Genomic DNA, 21,950 nt, shown 5'->3' on the forward strand with positions numbered 1-21,950 from the left:
TTGGATAGCTTTGTTTTAGTAATAAATTCTCTTTGAGACTCAGTTTACTCCCACATAAAATGTGATAACTATGTATCTTTTAATTTGGTGAAAAAATAGTGAGATAATATGTATGGAATATCTGTATCTAAGAAATTATAAAAATGATAATGTATATATGCTTGAGGATCAATAAGTACTAACTCACTTTTTTTTTTTTCTTATCCAAGCAGTGACCCTCATCTTACTGTGCCTTTTTAAAGGAATTCTTGATACGGTGAGTTTTTAAATTCTTTTATAATTTTGTATACTCATATTTGGGTATTCTCTAGGTTCGTTATATTTTTCTTGCAGAAAAGAATCTGAATAATAGCTAATGTAACATATATTCATTAATGACAGGACATTTTGCAACAATTCAAAGTTATAATGAATTTAGCATTTGTTCTCTTGTTATATATAGTCTTTCTTTCTATTGGAATCACTGTTAGTACTCTCTAGAAAAATATGCTGAAATATTTTAGCGAATTGTTGTTGGTTTCATAACACTAGCCAGATTTTGATGTTTATCTTCCCAGATTCTTAATTCTTTAAGGATAATTTACTAAGCAAATTAGTAGTACCATAGTAAAGAGGTCATATATGTAACAATTTTCTTTTTCTGTCTGCACAAAACTAATAAAAAAATAATGTAGTTTGAAAAAATAAGCAGTGTGGGCTGTATATTAGATATAGCTAAAATTTTGATACATTAATATCACAGCTATAATTAATATTATCCTTCAAATAAAAACTATCATGTACCCTATTTAATTCAATTATAAGACTAAGACCATCTAGTAAATAATACTAATAATACTAAATTATTAGCATTATTAATACTAATAATAATACTAATAAGCCAATAAGTTGTATGTCGCACAAATGATTAAAATTAATCATTCCAGAATTTTTTTGGTTACAATAAGTTGATCTCTCTCTGGACAGCTTTCCACACCAATTTATTTTAGGAATTGCTAGTCTGTATAGGTTCATAAATTTTTGTTGTAATGCTGAAGTGTTTCTTTTTTTTAAATCTCTTTATCCTGAATCTAGTATCAGTGTACAAAATGAATACTCAATAAATACTTTCTGATTGACTGGCTGGAACATCTGAAATAGTTGCTTTATTTGAAGAGAAATATAATAAGTGTCTTTTAATAGAACAGAAAGATCAGCTACATGCTAAGCAGAATATGAACTTTCTTTTTGTCAATATAAATAGATTCTGAAATTCAATAATGTTTGGACTTTTTTTTTGCCTGAAGTTTCCTATTGAACTTTTGTCCTAGAATAACTCTTCTTCCGATCAGTTTTTCCACAATTCTAATGAAATGTATAAAACACTTAGAGTATTTATAAAAGTTCTTTTAAGTAAAACACAAATGAAAAATTGACAATGTGAAATGCTATTATTTCCAACCTCAGAAAGATTCCAAATCAATTTGTCAAATTAAGTCAAATTACACATTTACCTCGTATGGCACTTTCCACATTTTTATTATCTGTATAGTCTTTCTTTCTTTCCTTTTTTCTTATTTATTTCCTTTATTTTCTTCCTTTCTTTCCTTTATTTTCTTTCTTTCTTTCCTTTCTCTCTCTCTTTCCTTCCCTTTCTTTCATCTTTCTTCTTTCTTTCTTTCTTTCTTTCTTTCTTTCTTTCTTTCTTTCTTTCTTTTGCTGAGTCTACGTATTTCCTTAGTTCTGAGACATAGTGACCTGATCTCCACAATTCTCTGCTTGGGAGAATCATCTGTTGTTCTTCTAAGTGTGTAAAAGAAGTGCCTTTATTAATTGTTCCATAGTCATGTTTGCACAATTTTGTATAAAAGTATAAAAAGACATAAATACCAATTGACTTATGTCCAAAGTTGTGGTATTAATGTTAAGAATATTAGTAGTGATAAAGTAGGAGAAGCTATTTGACATAACATTTATTTATACTGGAATATATAGTAGGTACTCTTGCAAAATAACAGAAATGCAATAGCATTTAGGAATAGGAAATGCAGGGGTGCCTATGTGGCTCAGTCAGTTAAGCATCTGATTCTTGATTTCAGCACGGGTCATGATCTCAAGGTTGTGAGATAGAGCCCCATGTAGGGCTCTGTGTTGGGTGTTGGTCTTTTTCCCCTCCCTCTCCCCCAACCCCCTCTCTCCTTCTCAAAAGCAAAAGGGGGAATGGGAAATACAATAGTAAGATAGATTATTGTTAATATGAAACCAACTGAAGGAGAAAACTGAATGGTTAAAAAGTGTACAAAAAATATTCCATTTACTATTAATGTAACAATTAAAAATTAAAACAAAATAACATTATACTGACAAAATCTGCAATTTTTTTTTAAGTCTAATACTACCAAATTTGGTAATGTTTGGAACCAATTGGGCTCACAAACTGCTGGCAGATATGTATATCGATTTTTTTTTTTTTGTAGAAAGTTTGGTAATCTTTAGTTAAAATATGTATTTGTGTACCCAATGACTAAGAAACCCTCTTGTGTGTTCTTCAGAAATGCTTGAGGGAAAAACAAGTGTCTTGCAGCTTTGTTTTTGATAACAAGGCACTGGATTAGAGGAAGCATAGATCTCTATATATGAGAGAAAAGATAAAGGTTGTCAATGCATGCATTCTATATAGCAAAATTGTTCCTTAAAATAATATTACAGGATTTATTTATATAGAATTCCCCCAAAATGCGAATTTATAGAAACAGAAATTAGATTAGTGATTCTTAGGGCTGGGGATAGAAATGGGTAGTGATTATAAATGGGCACAAGTTTAGAAACGTTCTAAAATTAAATTGTGATAATGTTTTCACAACTCTATAAATGTACTAGAATTCATTGAAATGTATATGAAAATAGGCAAATTTTATGGCAAGTAAATTATATCTCAATAAGAATGGTAATCTATGAAATAAAAAAGACAAGTTATAACAATACTATTTATCTTTGCAAATACATGCAAAATCAAATATATACAAGAACCAAAAAAACCAACTACTTTAAGCAGATTTTTATAAAGAGAATGCAAATACAGAATTGGGGTGTGGCCCTATAGGACAGTACATGTGTAACTGTAAATAAGCCTTGTATATACAAATGAGTGCCTTAACTTGACAAGGATTAACTCATTGTCTCTGGGGAAAAAAAATAAAATAAAGCAACTATCAAATATGGTATTTGATGAAAGCCCAGGAGAGGATAATATTTTATTAACATAAAGTTTTGAGAATCCAAAGTGCTGTGTTGATTATTACAATTCCCATGAAGATTTGGAGGTATTCAGTGTAGATCAGAATAGCAAAATTAACTGGACTAGGGGTGGGGGACAAATCATTTTATGTGAAAAATATACATTATTGTTGTTATAGTAATTATATTCTCTTTTATAATTATCAAAAAGAAGTTTTTTTTGCGTCAGAAGTAGTCCTCTATTTAAATGACATGTCTTCATTTTTTTTTTACATGTCTTCTTTTTTTTAAAGAGATATTATTTATTTCTTATTTATTTGTCAGAGAGAGAGTGATCACAAGTAGGCAGAGCAGAAGGCAAGGTGGGGGGTGGAGCAGGCTCCCTGCTGAGCAGAGAGCCTGATGTGGGGCTTGATCCCAGGACCCTGGGATCATGACCTAAGCTGAAGGCAGTGGCTTAACCAGCTGAGCCACCCAAGCACCCCAACATATCTTTTTTTTTTTTTAATTTCAGAAAATGGTCTTTAACCATGAAGCTCAGAAGAACTCATCACTTTTAAAAATACATTATGATAGGAAATTGATATTAAACCTTAGTCTGTAAGATATGCTTAATATAAAATTGTTTTTACATTACCTGTAAATAGATTTGTGGATGTTATGGTAATTATTCTACATTCTATAAAGAAGTTACACATGTTTCAATTGTTAACTCCTAGTCTATATACTGCATATGTCCTCTTCTTTTTTTTTTCCTTTTTCCATACATAAAGCACCTGAATTGGCTTAGCATCTCCCTGTAATTCTGCTAATAATAAGATATATCTCCAATAGATTCTCATACAACATATGCAAGTTTCTTTCTTCTATAATTATTATCTATTAGAAAAACATTGGCAGGCAATATATACTTTCAAAGTACAGATTAATTGATTTGCTCATTTTTTATTAGATCAGATTGTCTTTTAATTATATGAGAGAATTTTCAGCAGAGAGATTGGGAATAAATAGTTTTGCATGACAGTAATCCGTCACCCATCAAAACTTCTAGCCTCCTTACTTGTAAATGTGGACATTACTACCCATACTGCCTTCTAAACTTTTGAAAAGTTTAGGAACAAATGAGTTCATGTTAAAAAAGCATTTGAAGTTCTTCCCCTAATTGAAAAAGTACAATAGTCTAGATGGACAAATCATTTCCCTTATATGCTCTTGCATAATATCTAAGGGTAATCAGGGTTACTCTATAATAGAGTCATAAATAGAATTAAGTCAGTGCTTATTATGCTGATTTATTATGCTTATTATAATGCAGGTTATTCTGCAACTACCTATGTTGTACATGGATCCAAAATCTTTTGCAGTAAAAATCCAAATGGAAGCTGGAATTCACAATGAAGAACAAAGTTTGGGTCCTAATAAATCTTTGTTAATAAACATTCAGATTAAGTAAGAAAGATGAAAAAAAATCTGAAAGTTTATTGATGGTATTGACCCAGCTATTTTGGAAGATACATATTTAATTAAAAAAAAAACACAAAGTAAAACATCTCATTTGTGGAGGAATTAATGATATGCAATTTTGTTCCTGAATCTAGATCTTTTTAAAGATTTTATTTATTTATATGACACAGAGAGATCACAAGTAGGCAGATGGGCAGGCAGAGAGAGAGGGAGAAGCAGGCTCCCTGCTGAGCAGAAAGCCCATAAAGGGCTCAATCCCAGGACCCTGAGATCACGACCTGAGCTGAAGGCAGAGGCTTAACCCACTGAGCCACCCAGGCTCCCCTCTATATTTTATTCCAAACTGAAAAAATTTTATCCCCAATTTTATTTTGCTATAAAATATTTATGAGAAACCCCAAAAGTTTAAATGCAGTGCTTGAATTTTCCATTTTTCTTAAATTCAAGAAGAGAAAGTAATATGTAATAGACAAAATAATCCTGATTATGCTACATATAACTATATAACTAAAATAATGTGACCATTTTTGTTTTCAGTTATGAGAGCCTCTCACTTAGATTCAAATACTATTTTGCTTTTTAACATTCTTGCTGAAATGATTCACAAATACAGTTCCAAAAAACAATATTTTCTTTGGTTTACCAGTAATTTTTGTTCCATATTTTTGTTTGGATGATATCTTTTAAAAAATATTATGGAAGCACATAACTTTGTTAAAACCCACATTAACTTCAAGATTTTAGCTAACCTAAATTTAAAGTTCTTAATTTCTAGCAATACCCAAAAGTTTAAATAAAAAATAAAACCTTTTTTATATTGTGTGGTTTGTTGTAATTAAAGTTTATACATTCAATGACCGTTCACTCCCCAAAAAAGTTCATATATATATATATATATAATATATATTAATCAAAGGTTTCATGTGTCTGATAGCAGTATAGCTCATTTTTCTATTTTTTTCCTTTCTTACCCTCACTAATGAAACTGGTAATAGTTTTAGACCCCATGCCATTTTGTCATGTAGTTACAACTTGTCCTTTTATAAAAGAAAATTAAAAACCGCAGAGTTGTTATAGATATTAATGGTTGTTAGAAAAGTATAATAAAAGGCTCTCTTTCTGGAGCATTGCTAAGCTTTTATGTCATTATTCATGAATGACTAATGCATTCAAAGAAGAAGAGTGCTGATCTCCAAGGCCAGGATGATGGACAGTGGAGAGGGAAAGAGTGGCTGACAGAAAGCTATTTGTCATATGTGAAGATCTAATAACACGCTGTCTACATTGAGATATTTCAGCTAAACTCAGAAAAAGAAACTTTTATTACATGTGAGGATATCATTCATGGTATCTCAGATCACCAAGGGCAAATCTACTGGACATCTTTGGATAACTGAGTCCATTAAAGTACATTAACAATCCCAAACTTCAAAAAGTAATAAATAGTAATGCCATGAAACTACACTTTTTGTCTTGTTTTATTGGGTAAACAAGTCTGTTTCTGGGGCTAAAAACATACATACTCCCCCACACTTAGCTAGTGTTCCACCCCATGCCTACAGCATTGAACCCGGGAGACCCAGGACTTCCATTTCCGAGTTGTGTATGTGCATGTGTACAGCAGGACTCCTGGGTAATAACATCTGGAGGCATTCCTCATGAGTGCTCTGTTACAACCTCCAGAGATGGGCAGTCTCAGGCAGGGTGGTAGCACGGTCATAGTTTAGTAATCAAAACAGGGCTGATGGGCAAACTGCAGGTGTTGGAGGGCAAAGAGGACTGCATCAGGAGCCAAGGCAGAGATGTGGCTTAGTGGTAGGTACATTGAACCTGTGCCCAGCCTCAAGCTGGGGGACCACAGGGGTGTGGCAGGTGGCCATGTACACCTTGATCTTGATCTCTCAGAAGTCACAGAAAATATTCTTCAGGCTCTTGAAGAAGACACAGTTTTCATGAAGGAGCGGGTATCCAGGTGCAGGACCAGACTGTGAAAGTCCTGCCGAGGTAGGTCCAGGGACATAAGCGTGGACTGAATTAAGTAATGCCATGAAACTACCCTTTTAAGATTTCCTTTCTCCTACCAGATCACATATATATTTCTCAAGCTGTGCGCAGTAAAAAGAATCATAAATAAGGCCTCTCCATTTGTTGTTCTCTGACTATAAGCAATGAAAACAAGCTCTAGGTTAATAAAACATAACATGAGTTTATTAGAAGGATGTGGGGTAGCTTTCAGAATCCTAGGAAAGATTGGAGTCAAGGACAGAATCAAAGAAGTTTCTGGAATTGTGGTGAGAGGAACTAAGGGGCAGTCTTTTTGGAATAACAACATTGGTAAGAATCAGCTCCCAATATTTTCTTTTTTACATTTAATTTAATTTAATTTTTTCAGTCTTCCAAAATTCATTGTTTAGGGACCACACCCAGAGCTCTATGCAGTATTTTTTATTTTAGATGTTTTTCAGTTCAAGATTTGAATCTGGAGAGAGACAGCCATGTGACCGTCAGAGGAGAGTATGTACATGAAACCTTATTTGTAAGTTTTCATCCAAAGGCTAACAGATGTAATTTCTCAAGGAAATTACAAAAGGAAGGGGGAGATAAATGCTGGGAAGATAAAAAGAAAGATATGAACTATACCTGGACTCTGAACATGCTTCAAATCTGTGTGTGTGTGTGTGCACATGTGTGTGCACGTGCACGTGTGTGCATGATAATTATTAAATTACACTATTGTTTATAGCAGTAATGGCCACGGTCGCCAAACTGTGGAAAGAACCAAGATGCCCTTCAACGGACGAATGGATAAGGAAGATGGGGTCCATATACACTATGGAGTATGATGCCTCCATCAGAAAGGATGAATACCCAACTTTTGTATCAACATGGACGGGACTGGAAGAGATTATGCTGAGTGAAATAAGTCAAGCAGAGAGAGTCAGTTATCATATGGTTTCACTTATTTGTGGAGCACAACAAATAACATGGAGGACAAGGGGAGTTAGAGAGGAGAAGGGAGTTGAGGGAAATTGGAAGGGGAGGTGAACCATGAGAGACTATGGACTATGAAAAACAATCTGAGGGGTTTGAAGGGGTGCGGGGTGGGAGGTTGGGGGAACCAGGTGGTGGGTATTGGAGAGGCCATGGATTGCATAGGGCACTGGGTGTGGTGCAAAAACAATGAATACTGTTACGCTGAAAATAAATTAAAAAAATTTTTAAAAATTACACTATTTACGTAGTGCTCTAAGATTCTTGCCTCATGGTGAGAGTGATTAGAATCTGGTCCTTAGAGAACACCTGTCCTGTCTTTGGTCTCACAGCACCTTTATATCATGTAGAAATACACTAATTTACTAGGATACAGTGTGTACTTCTCAGATTCAGGTGATCTATCAATACCTGATCTATCAGGTGATCTAGGCCCAGGCACATCATTGCTAAACTAAGATGAAAGTGGAACAGGGACACAAATTACTTACCACGTAAATGCTGAAAGAATTTTTGCCATGACTGGCTTGGTTTAGGGATACAGTTAAATTATAGTAAGATTATACAAGAAAACAATTTTGTTCACTGGGACTAAAATTGTAGTCCTAGATTCCTTAAAATAATTTAAGAATTTGTTTCATAATCAGAGAATCAACTTTGGCTTAATTTTTTCAATGATTCATGATTTGCATGGGGAATTTGATTCTGCAGACCGGATTATCTAAAACAGCAATAAACAGAGTCCGTAAGATAATCACCTGGTAAGACTGTGGGATGTACCAGTTATAAATAATTGATTTGAGGAGCCAAGCATAGAGATGTATAAGTGGAGAGTAAGCTGTCTAGGTATTAAAGGAGCCTAGTTGGCACCCTGGATCTTCACGGTTCCTAGACTGTCATGCAAGAGCATCCAAAAGCTCCCACCACCCAGGTGGTGCTCAGAAGTAAGCAGAGAGAAGATCATCTTTCAGGCCAGACAAAAAAATCACTACAAGGGAGGGATATGACATGGACTCGTTGCCCTGGGAAAACACCAGCATCAGGAAACCAGGCAGCACCAAATCAGGGCATTCAGACCAACAGGTGGGCAGACACCCAGTGAATGTAGGATGTCTTGAGCAAAATGAGAAAGTAGGCACCCCCTTCCCACTGCTGCCAAAGTGGCATTTACATAAGTTCTTCTTAAATTAACTAAATAAGGAGGTCATTAGATTGACATGACTCTGATGTCCTGGTTGCCTAGATGAGCGAACCAAAATCTGAGGTTACAAAATTAAAATGCTAAAGACAAACCACTACACATAACCATCTAGGCATTCAGCTAGATGCAAATCTTTTCCCTTCCTCCCCCTCCCCACCCTCCCTCCCTCTCTTTCTTTCCTTTCTCTCTCTCTCTCTCTCTTTCTCCCTTTCCTTCTTTCCTTCTGCTCTTTCTCTAAGTATTTCCTCTGGCTCATGTTCCTAGTGTGCTCCTAACTACTTCTGTTTTGGCCCTGCCCCATTCTAGTCAATTTTGGGTCAAATGAACTCTTAAAATGTTAACAACAACAACAACAACAACAAAATATCCAGTCAGTCTCATGTTTCAAGAAGCATTCTATAAACAGGGGATATATTTGGTGGCATATGTGTGGGAAGGGAGACTCAATCTTTATGAACTTTTATTCTACTGCAGAAGACACAATGTAAATATATTCATGAATATCTGACATAACGCCAGATAGTGGTATGTACTATAAAGAGAAAAGGAAAGTAAGAAGATAGAGAAAAGTGGGATTGGAGGTGGGACACATATTTTAGATGGAGTGATTAGGCAGAGCATCTCTAATTGTCATCTGAATAGAGATTACAATAGAGAGAACAGAAAAGCAGTTAAATCACAAAGATTATTATCTAACTTGAAAGAGTTGGTCAATTAATATCTGATATGGCTTTTTTATTATTTAAATATTCTATACCAGGATTTCTATGGTTTATTTCTTTTCTTATCCTGGGGCTTCTTATCGACTCATGTATTTAACTATGATAAATATGATCAGAAAATGATGTGCATATTTCTGCCTGGTATCCTGGTCACCTTACCAAACTGCAGACTTTTGTATTCAACTAACTGATAGCTGGCTCAACAGGAGTGTTCCAGAGGCACACATTAGACATCCTGTTGACCCTGAAATAGATTATTTCCAGGATCCTTCTCATATTTCTCTATTAACTCAGTAAACAAATATAGAAACCTGTAGTCATCCTTGACTGCTTTTTTTTAATGGAGCCACAATCTTTGTTTATTTTGTCTCTTAAGTATAAAAGGCAACTTCCATCCATTCTTACCTCTCTAAGTCTTTATAATCTCTTATTTGAACTTTTGTGGCCATTTTCAGGATGGTTTCCTAGGCTTCAATCAAACACCCCAAGTGCTACCCTCATTGAAGATAGTTATTTATATGATTTTGTTATTCTCCTTCTTAAAACTATTTCAATGGCTTCTTATTGCCTAAGGGACAAAGTGAAAGCTCCTTATAGGACGTGACTTATCATATAATTAAGCTTAAATTTTAGCATGCTCTTGTGACAGTCTGATACTTTGTTTTTCAGAATTCACTTTAAACTCTCAAGAAGAACTTTTAGTGAAAGCTACCATGACTTAAAACTTTCTTTTTGGATTCTGTGGTGCCATATTTAGCAGACACTTGTAGGCATGATGCCAAGATTCTCTCTGATGGCTTTTATCATTTTTGTGCCCCCACCCTTCCTCCTTATTATCCTTGCTTCTAACTTCCTGCATCTGCTTCTATGTTAAGGCCTGTCCACAGGCCTCTGCAGCCCATTTCCAAAGAGTAGGAGTACTTGGGGTCAGTAACTTCATGGAGCAGACTTTAACAAACTCCCCACAGGAGTATGAAAGTTCAGCTCTTTTGCACTGAGTAGGGTAGAATTCTGAGTAGCAGTTCATCTTTCAGCTCGTTCTGAACGAACCAGGCTATAGCTGAGACTTGGCCTGAAATTGCACATGTGCTCAGCTTCCTACTTTCTCCCTCACTAGTTTCTTCAGAAGCGCTTTCCTAATAAATCACTAGAATGTGAATTACTATGTCTCGGTCTGCTTCTGAAGACATGCCTTGAGATCCCCTCTCCTAATTTCCCCCATACCTTCTGGTTTCTCTTCATCTCTCTTTATTGCCAGCTTTTCCTTCTCCATCCAATGTATAAATGCTTGAGTTCCTCAGCGCTCAGTCTCAGATGCTTTTCTTACTGCACTCCTACTTGTCTGGAGGCAATTTCATCTATCCTGATGGTTAATGTTACAATCAGTTTTTCCTCCATTCACCTAGACTCTCCTCTGAACTTTAGACAATATATTAAAACTCTCCTCAACATTCCCATTTGGTTGTCTCACAAGAAACTCAAACTCAATATATCTCAGAATGAAATCATAATCTATCTCCACTCCTATTCCGTACATCAGGTGACTGATCACATTGTCAAAGAAAATCCACCAAAGAATTGTTATAAGAATCTATTAAAAATAGGTAGAAGAAGGCTCCAAAGGAATATTCAAACTTGAGGGAATAGGGTAGAAAGTTTTATTGGGCTACTTTCAGGAATAAATACACTTTTCATCTGGTTTAGCAGCCACTGGACAATCTGGTTTGCAAGAATAGGGATGGAGAAAAACAAAGACAAGTTAATGTTATATGTTAGAAGATGTAGGTGGAATAGCTGAAAGATCAAGAATATTTCAAGGCCACAGTGGGAAATTCTCTGTCCTTCAGAGTCTCTCACATCATCATTCTAAGGACACATGACTTCCCTCCATCTCATTTCCCTCACCATGGAAATGTTATCTTTCTCCTGAATTACTCTAACAACCTTCAAAATGATCTCTATATACTCTGACCCTTCAGATCTAGCTTATATTTTTTTTTTGCTTATAATGTTTCGTTAAATATTTAGTAATATAAGAGATTATAAAAGCCTGTAGAATGTGTAAGGCTAAAATACTCTTCTATTCATCAGCCAGCTTGAGAAGCCCTCTATGTGCCTTTCCCTGATCCTATTCAACTTTGTCATCACTCAGACATGGCCATTATTGTGACTTTCAGTCTTAACATTTAGTGCCTTACGGTCCTTCAAATTTCATTATTTAAGCATTTCTGAAATATATTGTTGAGTTTTCCTGTGTTTCAAGTGTTTACTTATAAAATAATACCGTGAGCAGTATTCTGTGAATTGTCTTCTTCACTCAAAATTTAATCCTAATGTTCATGCATGCCATGTTCTTTTTAAAATTTTCACTACTGTGTAATATTCTATTGTATATAAATATAATACAACTTATTTATCCAGGCTAATGTTGGCAGATTTGGGGAGTGTTATCTTTTTATAAAATTGATTAGTTAACATCTAAAAAGTCATTTTAATGAATATTTCTATATATGTCTTTTGATATATATATGCAAGGATTTCTTCAAACATTTAAGAGTAGATAGAAATATGAGGTCTTTGGGCATGTAAATCTTCGGCTTTATTAGAGAATGTTAAATAATTTTACAAAACATTTGTACCAATTTCATATTCAGAATCTTACCACTAGTGTATGAGAAATTCAGCTGCTCTACATTTTTTTCAAGACTTGATAGTGAGGTTTAATCCATTCCTCATCTAGCAGTTACTGTGACCTTTTATAAATGCAAATCTGATTAAGTCACCCAAACCCTGACTAAAATCCTTTAATGGTTTCTCATTGATCCTAGAATAAATTCCAAAGGTTTAACATTGTCAAAGGATTCTTTTTCGTCTGACCTCTCCATCATTTATATTTTATAACACTCTCCTTGTCATCTATCTTCACACTGACATTCAGTTTCTCTTTTCTGCCTGAAGGCCTTTATGCCTGATAAACTTTTTCCTGGAACTCTTTCTTTCCTACTTATTTCCCTGATTGACTTTGCTTCTAATATCTCATGTTAAATATCACTATGTTAGGAAACTTTTCTTGGCTTTTTAGAATTTATTATGCACCCTCTTCATTGACTATCAGAACTGTACATTGTTTTCTCTAAATACATTATTTATCACAAAAATAATTCAGAAATGAAGTGTGTATCTTTTTAATGTGTCTGCTAATAACCTTTATGTTTAAATCAGGTCAGTCTTTGGTTCTGTGTAGTTCAAAAATTTATTTTGTGCAATGCTCACTATATGTGTTGAATGAGAATGACTAATCCCTACACACACACACACACACACACACACACACACACACATTATATTTTGATTTTTATTTCAGAAGTAGGAGATTATTATTCAGCTAATATTCATGTCCTTCTTACACTCCCAGTTCCCTCAACTTCCAAGTGAGGGGTATATTTTACTGTGCCATTGATATTGATATTAGCCATGACCTGATTTGACCAATGGAACATGGAAGGTATGATGAGAGCGGAAATTTGAAATGTGCTTGTCCTTTTAGGCATGGCATCTTGCCTTCCACCATCACGGTAAGAATATGCTCTAGTTAGCTTTCTAGTCCCTCAAGAAGAGAGTCTTATGAGATCCAACTGGGACCACTATGGATCAAATACCATCTAATCTGCAGGTTGAGATACAAGTGCTTCTTTCTGTAAGCCACTGAGATTTGTTGGCTAATTGTAGATACCAAAAGTTAACAGACGCACTAGATAAATTTTAAAAAAGAGACGAAATTCTTGAAAGGAAACACAATTAACAGATTTAAGTTTTCTCAAGTAATTAGCAATAAAATAAAAGGAATCCAATTTAAGTTGAAATGCAAAAAGCTGCTCAAATCCATTTTTTTTCTGCAAAGTAACTGGCATGAGAATAAAATATAAATTTAAACATTGGAAAATCTGAGTGGAGGACATCTTTATTTTAAACTCTGATTATAAGCATTTTACCACATAAATCCTTTCATGTTTCTGGGCATAAAACAATAAGGACCATAGCCATTATGAGCTATAACTGACAATTTCTCTGAACATTTTAAGGGCTGGCTTTAAACTGAACATTTTCCATTAGCTGTACAGAAAAGGTTTTATAATCCTTTTTGTGATGACCCCTACTTTTCAAAGCTGAAATATAAAATACTCTTAACCAATTACCCGCTATACCTAATGTTCAAATCTAGCTTTTTAGTCATAAAGAGAAAGAGCCATTTAAGTTTCAGACATAGTGAGTATATCATAACTAAAAGTATATAATTTAAGTCATGCGGATACTACAATTTAAATGCAAGTTATACCTGCTAAGACTATTCCTGGTTAAAGCAGCTTCTATGATATGGAAGTTTCTCTAAACTCCTAGGCTTAAGAGAGTGAGACTAGAAGAAGTCTACTTTGCCACAATACAAGCTTGATGCCTGAATTTGCCTCCCTTACAAGGAGAGTTAGCATCCTCTTCTTACTTGGCAGTGGTCTTATGCTAGGTTTCAATAATACTCCCATGCAGAAGCAGTCATTCTATGGAATCATCATAAATTTATGACCTATCCCCCGGCTATAGTCAGTTTTACTAGAACAATCTTCTGACTCAAGCCAGGCTGGTTCTCTCCCTGAAAAATGAGAATTAGAATTACAATTCTCTGAAAAATGAGAATTGAGGTCTAAAGTATTTTAAGTATAAGAATAGATCTCTATAACTTACCTGATCATCTACCTCTAACTTCTGAGATAAATTCTGGCCGGGCTAGCCATTATAGATAATTAGAAGTGACATGAGAGATAGAATGTAATTAGATCTACTGTGATACACCTGGAGGTCAAGTGATAAAAACATAAGAATTGTTTGTGGTTATATGGATGTGAGAAACAGAAAGTGAGACCATGCTTAGCAAAGCAAATCAAGCCAACATAGCAGGCATGCAGAGATTAAAGATGGAGTTTCCTATCTGGATTCTGGTTCTTTTTACTCCTTTGACAAGAGGCCTATATACAGATATATCTTTTCATGTAAGAGAGTAAAGACTCAGATTCTAGGCTGCCCATTTGCCTGTCAAACTCTCATGTGATCAAATGAGATATTTCTCATCAAAACCTAGGACTGGAAATGTCAACAGCAGGCTGCTAGGGCACGTCTCTGTATATTTCAATTCTGATTTCTCTTTTTTTTTTTTTTTCTTAGCTGAACTTCTCTGTATAAAATCAAACCTTTCTCAGCTAAATGTGCACAGAAGATTGCATATATATGGATGGTTATAACTATGTTGGTAGAGATGTAGAAAGGCATTGTAGTACCTTCTATTTTTTTGGAGAGGGGTGTGGGTTATTGAGATTTAAGCTGGTTTTTCTTTTTTAAAACCAAAGAATATAAATTAAACTAAATTTTGCCCCAGTTCATATGTTAAGGTTCTAACCCCCAAAGTGACTGTCTTTGGAGGTAACTAAGCAGATAGGGCCTATAAGAAGATCAAGTTCAGAGCATTGATCCAGTGGGATTCATGTCCTTATAAAAAGAGATTCCAGAGAACTCTCTATCCATGTGCAGACAGAAGAAAAGTCATGTAATGACACAATGAAGGCAACCATCTACAAGCCAGGAAGACAGTTCTCTCACGGGAAACCAAATTTGCCATCACCTTGATGATGGACTTTCTAACCTCCAGAATTGTGAAAAAACAAATGTCTTTTGTTTAAGCCAGCCCACTATGGTATTTTGCTATGGCAACTCAATCTGACTATACAAATCATCAATAAATTCCATGTGTGAAGGGGGCCTTTTTTTTTTTTAACCTGAGATTCCCAAAATTTATAGTGATGCCAAATAACACAACAACTTGTAAGTTGCTATAGCTTATGAAACATTTCCACTGGAACATATATCTTTCATTAAAAACACACACAGAATACTTCCATGGCATGCTTAAGAATGACATTTTTCTTGAACAAAATCAATTCCCATTTAATGTATTACTACCTAGAATTATGTCTGCCTTTCTGACCTGGGGGATATTGCCATGCAGAAAGAGAGGGAAAGTTGTAAACAACAGGCGAATACAACATAATAAGTACTCTAAAATAGGTTATATACAACTTGCTGTGGGAGAACAGAAGAGCAATTAATTAGAAATAAAGAAAAAATTACATATAGGTTTTTAAATTTTAAACTTCTCTCACATGAAATAAAATGGTCTTAAAGTCCTTTGCTGTTATGAGATCTTTATATTATTGTAGAGCATTAATTTGCTAGAGAGAAGAGCCAAAGACAAATGTAGAACAGATGTTTGAAAATTGGGTAGAAGCAAATAGAGATAAGAAGAAAAAGAAGTAGTAGGAAGAATCATTATCCGAAATTTTAATTACTAATCATACTGCTTTAGGAAATTAGAGGTATTGCTGAGCCCAGAACATGAAGGCAACAGGAACTAGTGTGACGCGGGTGAAGAAATCAAAAAGATCATAGACAGGGATATTACTGTGACAGTAAATAATTTATGTAGTTTGCTCCCATGGTGGCCTTTTTCAAGATGGGAACCACGTTGATTTCTCTCTTGTGACCTCTAGCCCTGACGATAATACCTGGCACATTAATATGTGTTCGATAAATCCCAGTGACAGATTAACAAGTATAATAAAGTTCAATTATGGGGTTTGTTGCAGAGGGAGCTACTAAGGTACATTGGGTAACCAGGTGAGATCATGAAAGGAAAATGTGACTAAAAAAGATCTTGCATGTACTTTAGACTTTTTACATAATCCTAGATATCCTTCCCCATATGATGACTTAGTATTCATATTTTCCTTTCATCTTTCATATATAGTCACTGTAGGTCATGTTAATGAATGCTCTTCTATTTCAGCAAGTGAAATATTTCATTTACCAAAGAATAGCTATAAGCAGTGAAAATTCTGATAGCTTTCTCTAATTGAAACTACACTACTGGTTATACCCTCAAGTATAGATCTTATATCTACTTATTCTATGATGCTAAGAATCATGACACTATTATTAAAATAGAGACAAAATATTCTTCAGGTCAGGAAAAAATCGGTGTCTGTGACCAAGGGAATTATGTATTACATTTCATCACAGAGTTGTCACTCTTGTGATATACTGTAAAGCACTAAAAGCTATTGTTCCCGTGAATTATAACTCCAAATACCTTCACTCTAAGGATTCATTTTATCAGGGATCTCAGTATATTATACATCACCACTGTAATGTGTAACATATTTTCAGTGACATATCTTTATAGAACGCTATAGGCTAAAGTAGAGTAATTATCATTATAGGAAATTTTACAAGAGATTTTATGCTGTAATTCCTATGTTCAAAGTTATTTAAGTTGTCTCAGTAACAAGAATGTTAAAAATATTCATTGGTTATATTGTAAAATCAGTCCTTAGGGATTTTAAATTATTATCAATTTTTAAGAGGTCTCTTATGAGAAAAAAATATTTCATCAATAAGATAGTAAAAATTTTCAATGCATGTTCTTCATTTTACAATGCTTCAGCTTGTGCCAAGGAGCCGTTTTGCAGGAAAGCAAAATAAAGAAAGAAAAAATATTAAAGACTCAATTTTGCTGCATTAAAGTAATTCATAAGCAATTGTAGAAACAGAAAACTGTTTAAGTGCAAAAATCTTGCTACATTATCTGTCAGGTCATAAAACATATTAAATGGGGTCTAAAATATTTTAAACATAAGAAATAGATCTCTATAACTTACTTGGCCATCTACCTCTAGCTTCTGGGTTAAATTCTGGCCTGGCTAGCCATTAGTAGATAATTAGAAGTGACATGAGAGATAGAACATTCAAAGCAGACTTGTTTTTTCAGGCTTAAGAACCTAGTTACTTTATGCAAATTGGTAGGAGACCATTATCATGCAGCCCTGGCAATCAGTGTTCAATTTGTTGATAGTCTTGACAGTTGTGGCCAGAGTATAATTGACATGGGCCCTGGTGCAAAAAAATAAATTGGGCTGTGCACAAAACTAAACAACATAATTACCAACAATTAGACATTAATTACGAGATAGCAGATTCTCAAATCCTTCTGAATTTGGCCAAAGCTAGACCTAATTATATTTTAATGTTGTGAAAACATCTACGTTCCTGAAATAATCAGGTGTTCAGAGGTGCTTCCTGCAGATTTTGTGTTTTGTAAGGAATTATTTTAGGAAATTAAATATGTTTATATTTGTGAATGATTTATTAATCACAGAAAAATTAGTGAGGTGAAATTTACACTAATCTGGTAATAATTTATCTACTTTACCTATTTTACACAATCATTATTAGAATACTGATATACAAAGAAATGAACATTTTAGAAATATATGAAACAAAGTATTTTGATGATTATGATAAGAAGGAAGAATAGGAAGAGATGCCCGAGGTAAAAAAAGTATATATATATTTACTAATTACTTTCCACCAGAAACCCTGTTCAGTATTAGAATCCACAGGAGCAGTGTTATAACACAGTTCCAGCCACCGCCTTGATAATAAGTTTGTACTATCAGATGGGGCATAAAAAATATTCACATGAACAACATTTTAGCACATTAAATGTCTTATTAAAATTATTAATTAACCCCCCACACACAGCATCCCTTCGGAATAAGAGATGTTTCTGATTAGAACGTAGATGAAGAATATTATCAAATTTTAACAGTTTATCAATTTCTGGATAAACATTTCCTTATTCTATAACCTATGATCTCCAGAGCTGAGGCTCTGACCTGTGGGTTCTCCTACCAGCCAGGCACGGAACAATCCACCCCTTCTACTAGCTGTATATTCTAACTACTTGTGACTGACAGATTATTCTGTGAAGAAAACTGCAGGTAAAATGAACATCCATACTTGCTTGGAAAAACCCACCTATACTGTCTTATTTTTCCCTTCAATGCATATTAAGATTTTCAACTGGCCAGGGGCTGTGCACTTTGTTCTCCAAGGGAAATGATCCTTTTTATTGTTTTACGTTAGTCCTCCTGATTCTTACATTTCACATTCTACTCTTCTGGATTGATAATTAGAAGCTTATCTATATTTTTATCTATCTACTCGGAAGTTACTTTTTAACAGTATTTTAAGTAGAATGTTATTTTCTGACTCCTGCTTCATATTCTCCTATGCTATTTGAATCTCTCATAGAACCTGCAAGTTATTCAACCCAATGGCCTTTCTAAGCCTCCATTCAAGACAATGTAGTACTGGATAGTTCTGAGCATTTCAAATTTCTTGAAACCTTCCCTTCCCATAAATTCTATGATGTTATTTTATTAACTGGTTAAAAAATTGGTGGCTTCTCAGTAGCTATCAACATAATTTAAAGGTCATTATCATTGAGATTCAGGGCCTTCAAATTTGACAATAGTCTACCTTGCTTCATACTTCCTTTGTAGCCTCTAATCTTTATTCCAGATTATAACATGTACTTTTATATCCATTTTCCTTTATTCTTTTTGTTTCCACACCTGGCAATATCTTAGTTACTTTTAATTTGACCTGCCCTGTAATATTGTAAACTCTTGCCTATATCGCACACCACTCAGCAGGAAACTAAACCGCTGGCCCATCTGAACGACAGTGCATGGATTTTTTTCTTGTCTTGAGAATGCCTAGCCAAAAAGATCTGGCATATTGGAAATTATTAAATGTGTGTTTGTATGATATGTTTTCAGCTTGAAGTTCATATGTGTCTTGGACCTAGAGAAAGGTGGGTCTAATATTAAAGTGTCTGAGACTGACTGAGGTAAGGGTAGAAAAAAATCCAGGTAGCAGAAATACAAAAAAAAACACAAAAATTCAATACTACAGTCTTTCCTGTTATTTATGATAGTTCTATTCCTCCTAAATAGCATATGTCTGAACCAAGTATAAGCCTGATTTGAGAGGGCATCAGAGATATTTACAGAAGAAAACTTGGGGGGCGCCTGGGTGGCTCAGTGGGTTAAGCCTCTGCCTTCGGCTCAGGTCGTGATCTCAGGGTCCTGGGATGGAGCCCCGCATCGACTCTCTGCTCAGCAGGGAGCCTGCTTCCCTTCCTCTCTCTCTGCCTGCCTCTCTGCCTACTTGTGATCTCTGTCTGTCAAAAAAATAAAGTATTTAAAAAAAAAGAAAGAAAGAAAAAGAAAACTTGGCTTGCTTCCTTCCAAGTTGGAGAAATTGCTGAAGCATAGTGAATCATTAGAGAATCGGAAACATGAAGATCATATTGAGAAAAAATTTTCATACGTAGGCTCTTAAATCACTAGTACAGTTATTTATGATAACACTGAAATTAGTGATTGAGGGAGAAAGCACTACAAATTGTAATACATAGGTAGGGTGCCTGTTATTTGGACAGTGTAGAAACATATACAGAAAAATAAAATGTTTTCTTAAGACAACATTTGAGAGACAAAACTAAAGTGAAATCTCAAGTCTCTGGATTTCAGAGCTTTGTTTAAAATATATATATATTTACTGGGTTCCAATAAGAGCAAAACAAAAGGCAGAGATATATTTGAAGAACCAAAACAAAGGAATATAAACAATCACAACAAAATCCATTTTGAAACATTTTATATGAAACTACCAATTTTGAAGAGAATAATAAAGTGAATGACTAATGAATGTGTCCAGTTTTAAAGAACTTCTTGCAAACATTCCATTTTTGGTATTTAAAAATTATATTCTTACCATAATTGTTTGAAAGAAATTGTATATGCAAATCAGTGTCTCTGTAACTGCTTAAAATCAGCAGGACTGACCACTTGCATTCCCAGAAAGAAAGGCATGGAGCTAATTGACCCTGCCAGTGACTAAGTGTACCTACTGTGTTTCAATTTGGGGTGCAATTACATGTCTGTGCAAGTGTTCACATGCCAATTATTGCACTTCAAAAAATCTGCATGTTACTAATAACTCTGCAACTGAAGAGGAAGAAGAGAAAGTATTCTCTAAACAATGCAATCAGAACAGTATAGGCAATTAACTCTGCTATTTAGTATAAAGTTGAGAGCACTAAAGACTGAAGTAATAAATATTCACAAACACTTCATCATTATAGAGAATCGCAGAACAGCCACACATTTTTAATACACAATGCAGGCAGTCATATTATTAAACTTAATGTCATCTAAGAAACAATGAAATGCTCACAGCCTTGAGCTTGTAATGAGATAAGCTTGTAGCCTGATCAGCTTGCATACAAATCATCTCATCTGAATAAAATTAATGTTTGATTTTTATATCTCTCCTCAAGCACTGCTGAGCCCCCCTTTTTATTTTGTGAACAATTATAGAAAGGAAAAATAAAAGTTTAGCTGTGGTATGATATATCTGTGGGAGGGTCTCCAACACATGACATTTTAAGTTCTCATTTCTAGTGCTGAATGTAAGATTCCTTATTTACTGTAAAAATAAAGAATGGGTGCTTTATATTAAACAAAATGTAATAAATCTTTAAAAGATTTTACATTAACATAAACATATTTATATTTTGGGTGCTTTCACATTCAAAATAATAATAAGATGGTAGTACTTAATGTTGAAAGGACGGACTTTCAGATTTAATTGAATTTTTTATCTTTCCTTAAATTCTTATTTTAAGGTTATAATATTAAAGGAGATAAATGTGTTACAGATATGTCCTTTTAACATCAGTAAAACTAGTAAAACTAGGAAATTATATGAGACTAAAGTTTACGTTCAATATTTTAAATTCCAATGCATATCATATCCTTAAATGCTTTTTGAAGTGAATTAATTGTTACATATTTTACTTTAAAACGATTCCAAGCATCTAAGATATTGCTCTCTTCCCTGAACATCTCATTTGATGACCAGTAACATTTAGCATCCCATAGCTGTGAAAGAGTAAAACGCACATAATCTCAATTTCCCATTTCCAACCTATACTGGGAAAGAAAACTACAAAGAAAACTATTTAAAGTTGAAACTCCTTCTGGGTTAATTCCATTTAGACTAATTCTTGAATGGAGGTCTCAATTGCATTCCCTCAATACATGACTTATAATTATTTAGAACACTGTATCAAATTTTATCTCCAAAAATAAAATTATGAAGGATAAACATGGTTCTCAATAAAATGGATATAACGCCCTCCATAAAATATAGAGTATTGAGGAAAATATTTCATTAATAAGCTAAGTTGAAACTCAAACTCTGTTTCTTGAATCATCCTAGCTTGTTAATATCTATTCATTTCATTATATCCATATAGACATCTCCTAAACGACACCACTGAATATTAAGTGAGTTTAAACATAAACTGCATACCATAAGACCTCGCAAATACTACATGCTCA

General features: G+C 34.2%; 1 protein-coding gene across 2 annotated transcripts in view; it reads right to left on the bottom strand.

Moving 5' to 3' along the window:
* The window catches only part of MGAT4C (MGAT4 family member C), a 717,583-nt gene that overhangs the window by 117,561 nt on the left and 578,072 nt on the right, over positions 1-21,950 (bottom strand). The gene's annotated exons all lie outside the window — the stretch shown is intronic.

Source organism: Lontra canadensis, unplaced genomic scaffold (assembly GCF_010015895.1).
Source record: "Lontra canadensis isolate GAN:19392208 unplaced genomic scaffold, GSC_riverotter_1.0 scaffold52, whole genome shotgun sequence".
NCBI lineage: Eukaryota > Metazoa > Chordata > Mammalia > Carnivora > Mustelidae > Lontra > Lontra canadensis.